The sequence below is a fragment of the Amblyraja radiata genome, chromosome 27 (genome assembly GCF_010909765.2).
Source record: "Amblyraja radiata isolate CabotCenter1 chromosome 27, sAmbRad1.1.pri, whole genome shotgun sequence".
Classification (NCBI taxonomy): domain Eukaryota; kingdom Metazoa; phylum Chordata; class Chondrichthyes; order Rajiformes; family Rajidae; genus Amblyraja; species Amblyraja radiata.
In genome coordinates, this window is record NC_045982.1 from 16970902 (window position 1) to 16976406 (window position 5505).

General features: G+C 40.5%; 1 long non-coding RNA gene across 1 annotated transcript; it reads left to right on the forward strand.

Annotated features, from left to right (window-relative positions):
* The first annotated feature begins 1389 nt into the window (after positions 1-1389).
* LOC116988519 lies at positions 1390-3236 on the forward strand. The gene is made up of 2 exons (XR_004415972.1): positions 1390-1589; positions 2339-3236. It is a non-coding gene; the product is annotated as an uncharacterized LOC116988519 (long non-coding RNA).
* Positions 3237-5505: the final 2269 nt, after the last annotated feature.

A 5505-nucleotide genomic window follows, 5' to 3' on the forward strand; every position in this document is an offset into this window, starting at 1 on the left:
TCGCTCAAGATATGGAGTCAACTCAGGAAAAGCTTCGGTTTACAAGGCCCTTCCATCTTGACCCCACTGCTTAAAAACCACATCTTTAAACCTTCAAGTACAGACCACGCATTCAAAACCTGGCATAGCAACGGTATCAGTAGTATCAAAAACCTATTCAAGGATGGCATCTTTTCGTCTTTTGCGGAGCTCTCGTCCAACTATAGCCTCCCAAACTCCCACCTCTTTCGTTTTTTCCAGATTAGGGATTTTGTGAAGAAGACATTCCCCCATTTCCCAAATCGTCCCCCTGAAACCCTGACCGATACCATCTTAGCTCTAGATCCCAACCGGAAGAAATGCATCTCTGTTTTGTATAACTTGTTAGGGTCGGTTATATTGAAACCTCATACCTCATTAAAAGCTGCGTGGGAGGGTGAGCTGAATACGAAACTAACAGACCAGCAATGGGACTCTGCCTTGGACTTGACCCATTCTTCCTCCATATGTGCCCGTCATGGCCTAATCCAATGCAAAGTCCTTCACAAAGTCCACTACACAAATGCAAGATTATCTAGAATTTACCCCGCTGTTAGGGACACCTGCAACAGATGTAATCAATCTCCTGCCAACCATAGCCATATGTTTTGGTCTTGCCCTAAGCTAGCAGCCTTTTGGAGGAGTGCTTTCGACTTGATAAGGAGAGCCTACGGCCAGACTATTCCTCCAAACCCACTGTCAGCCATTTTCGGTACCCCTCCCAACACCAACCTCTCTGTTGCGGTGAAACGGGTTCTAGCTTTTACAACCTTGTTAGCCCAGACCGGAGACTGATCTTGCTTAACTGGAGGCTCACCTGTCCCCCGACACACACCCGCTGGATTAAGGAGGTGCTTTACAATTTAAAGCTTGAAAAACTTAGGTTCTCTCTCAAAGGCTCTACCAAGACATTCCTAGATACATGGAACCCTTTCTTGGAACTTGTGAACTCTCTCAACTTGTCCCCGGACTCGGAAGAGGACTGAGTGCTCTGCACCATTGTTCTACTCTACTGCAGCTGCTCTCCCCTTAACCCCCCCCCCTCCCCACACTTATATATTTAATTACTTACTTATTTACTGTTATTAGTGACCCCCTTTTTTAAACTTTTTTTAATTTTATTTTTTTAATACTTTTTGTTTCGTTTAGCTTATCATATTTGTGTGGATGTGTATGTATGTGAGTGTTGTTTGTCTCCGTTTGGTTCCGACCTGATTCGGTTGGGTTGAAGGAGGGTAAGGGTAAGGGCTTTGAGGGTCTCTTACATACTGTTGCACAATTATGCCTTGACTGTCACTGTCTGTTATCATTGTATGTATGCAAATTGCTGTGAAATTCAAATAAAAAGATTTAAATCAAAGATCACACTAAGCATCTGAATTTCTTTCTAAGGAGACTGTAACGTATTACGAAAGGTGAGATCCAAGTGTCCTTTCTGTACACATACTGTGAAGAGGAAATCTGACTTGAAGCGACATCTACGATCACATACAGGAGAGAGACCATATTATTACAATTCCTGTGACAAGCGAGTCACACGACTTGAGCATCTCCGCAACCACCACCTGAGTGTAAGGTCTTGCTGATTACTAAAGTTTTTTTTTTTTTTGCAGTCGACAGGAACTCAATATCCTGCTTGTGCTATATTTTCTGAAGCGAGAAAAAACACCTGTTGGACAATAATGTAAATAATAATGGGGAGGTGGCAGAAATATCATCTGGTCCATATTGACATTATCTCTTGGATAACATCAAATGTGATGTGGAATTCTTTTTCTGCCTCATGATCTGTTTTGGTGGTTTCCTTTATGATATTCACCTTTCCCCTTAATATGTCTACAAGTAGTTCTGCTTAACATTGAACATCCATTAGCATTAAACACCATTTATGATTTAAAGGAATTTCTAAAACTTTTATAGCTATTTTGCCTGAATCTCTGAACATCTTGCCTTAGTATCATAGTTGTGTCTCTTTATATTATAAAAAATGAATCTTTATGATTTAGCAGAGGTGCAAATGAACTTGAAGTCCTGAGTCTCAAGAGAGAGATCAAGAGAGTTTTATTGTCATGTGTCCCTGATAGGACAATGAATTTCTTGCTTTCCTTTAGCTTGATGTTGTTAGTTGGTACTGTTTGCCAGCATTGCAACAGGACTTTGCTTTCACTTTTTCTTAAATTCATCATTTTATTCTCATCGACATTTACAATGTGTCTATTGCTCTGATCAACAAGAGCAATGAGTTCTATTTGTTCCTAATAATATTTTGTGTTTCCTTCTCGTTTCATTCATGTCATTGTATTGTTTGAACTTTTCCCAGGTCCACAGATCTAGAGACATCTTTACTTGCAAAGTTTGCAAGAAGCCATTCACTGGCATTGCAACCAAAACTGCACAAGATGGTGCCAAATCTTGTGCATTAACTGCATAGATCCGTCGAATTCTGATGAGCCTATCGACTTAGATTCACATACAGACCATGATACAGAATTTCAGGAAAGTGACAAAGAGTCTGGCTGGATTTCTAGAGAGCCTGATGGCGAGACTGAGTTCCTGAGTTCTGGGGGAGAAGATCCAGAAAGCTGCCAAGTTCATGCAGCACGAGAAATCCTGGCTGACGAAGATGAACAAGTCTTAAGTTTATGATACCGTTGACAAGAGTGACTGAGGAACATTCTGTGCTGAGTCATTTCTATTAAAGCAAGAAAAGTATAAGAGTTACCCGAGGGGTTCAAAATGTAAGTTGTATCAATTTGAAATTTATTTGCCCCTTAAAATGTTAATGATAACAATTGTATTAGTTGTTTCTCGTTTCTGTTCAATAGGAAAGGTGGGATGGTAATTGTTCAGATTATTGACATTCTATTGTATAGCTTTGTTAAAGTGTTCCATGTTGGATATTGTATGTTTTTAAAACTAAAAGAGACTAAAGCCTATAGCGAAGAACCTCTTCGGCACGTTTGTTAAAGAGAAAATGGATGCACAGAATTGGAGTTAAATTAATATCTTTGTTTCAGTCATGGTATAATGTTAAAATGTATTTATGTTCAAATATTCACCATCATGTTGCTCTGGTGGAGAGCCTGTGTGGGCATATTGGATCAATGAGCTTCTGTACTGTATCCATATCAACCTACTTTTATATACAACATTTTTTTTGCTCAAAATGGTCTTCAAGATGTAGGCTTACAAACCATTGAATCAGACATGAACAAAAATATAGAGCCCTTGTGTTTGAATCATTTTAGAAATGTAAAAAGGAAAGATTTGATTATCATGGTTAAATTGCGAAATGATGCTACAGGCAGAATTGATGACATTTATCCATCAACATTGTTACCTGGTTTTGCTACTAAGATTTCAGGCTTTACAGGTGACAGAACATTTTCCATTGTACTTGGTTGGTCACCAAATTGTAATTTTGTTTTCAGCACGCCCTCACTGTCTGCAGGTATTTTCACTGGGTATGAAACACTATCAGTCTGAAGAAGGGTTTCGGCCCGAAACGTTGCCTATTTCCTTCGCTCCATAGATGCTGCTGCACCTGCTGAGTTTCTCCAGCATTTTTGTGTACCTTTGATTTTCCAGCATCTGCAGTTCCTTCTTAAACACATGTAGAAATATATTATGGGGTGATTTGGGTTGGGTTTCTGCAGGAAATTCCATGATATCTCAACTATTCTATAATAGAGCAAACATAGAAACATAGAAAATAGTTGCAGGAGGAGGCTATTCGGCCCTTCGAGCCAGCATCGCCATTCATTGTGATCATGGCTGATCATCCACAATCAGTAACCCGTACCTGTCTTCTCCCCATATCCTTTAATTCCGCTAGCCCCTAGCACTATCTAACTCTCTTTTAAATTCTGTGGCAGAGAATTCCACAAATTCACAACTCTCTGGGTGAAAACGTTTTTTCTCATCTCAGTTTTAAATGGCCTCCCCTTTATTCTTAGACTGTGGCTCCTGCTTCTTGACTCCCCCAACATTGGGAACATTTTTCCTGCATCTAGCTTGTCCAGTCCTTTTATAATTTTATATGCTTCTATAAATTCCCCTCTCATCTTACTAAATTCCAATGAATACAAGCCAAGTCTTTCTAATCTTTCCTCATATGACAGTCCCGCCATGAAGATGGTTGTCAGAAATTACAGCAGGATCTTGATCAGTTGGGCAGGTGGGCTGAGGAATTGTTGATGGAATTTAACAGAGAAATGTGAAGTGTTGCATTTTGGGAGCACAAACATAGGTAGAACTTACATAGTGAATGGTGGGGCTCGGGAGTGTTGTAGGGCAGAGGGATCTAGGAGTACAGGTACATAGTTTGTTGAATGTGGCATCTCAGGCAGATAGGTTGGTCAACAAGGCTTTGGGCACATTGGCCTTCAGCAGTCAGGGCATTGAGTATAGAAGTTGGGAGGTCCTGTTGCAGTTGTATAAGATGTCGGTGAGGCCTCATTTAGAGTATTGTGCTCAGTTTTGGGCACCACGTTGTAGGAAAGATGTCAAACAGGAAAGGGTGCGGAGAAGATTTATGAGGGTGTTGCCAGGACCCGAGGGCCTGAGCAAAAGGGAGAGATTGAGCAGACAGGGACTGTATTCCCTGTAGCGCAGGAGGATGTGCAGTGATCTTATAGAGCTGTACAAAATCATGATAGGAATAGATTGGGCACACTCATGCCCAGTGTAGGGGAAATCAAGAACCAGAGGGCATAGGTGAGGAGGAAAGATTTAATAGGAACGCGAGGAGTAACCTTTTCAAGCAAAGGGTGGTTGGTGCATGGAACGAGCTGCCAGAGGAGATAGTTGATGCATGTACTATCGCAACATTTAAGAAACATTTAGACATAGGATAGGATTAGAGGGACGTCGGCCAAATGCAGGCAGGTGGGACGTATAGATGGGACACGTTGGCCAGTGTGGGCAAGTTGGGCCGCCATTCAGTATAGAAATTATATGCATTCATGTTAAAATGTTTTAAGTTCAAAATATATTTCAAGAATAATATATTCTAAAATAGTTTAACACTGAACATTAAAGCAACTTTCATAACAAATCGCATTATTCCTATCATCGTCATAACTTCGCTAGTAATATTTACAAATAAAAAGAGCATAGACACAAGAAGCTGGAGTAACTCAACCGGGCAGGCAGCATCTCTGGAGAGAAGGAATGGGTGACTTTTCGGGTTGAGACCCTTCTTCAGAATGGAGGCTCCATAAAGAGCATATCGTGAATGCTACTTATCGCAAAATGCGACAGCGTTTTGAATTAAAAAAAACGGCACCTTTAAAGGTTACCCTGAAGTGAGGACATTGCTATTTTAAAATGAAAATGCTCACCGAGGAAGAAATGTTTAAATCCACAAATTGATAAACCGGAATTATTTACAATTAATTGTAAATGTTAATGAAGAAGGGCCCCGACCAGAAACGTAATCTATCCACGTTCTCCAGAGTTGCGGTGTGACCCGCTGAGTCACTTACT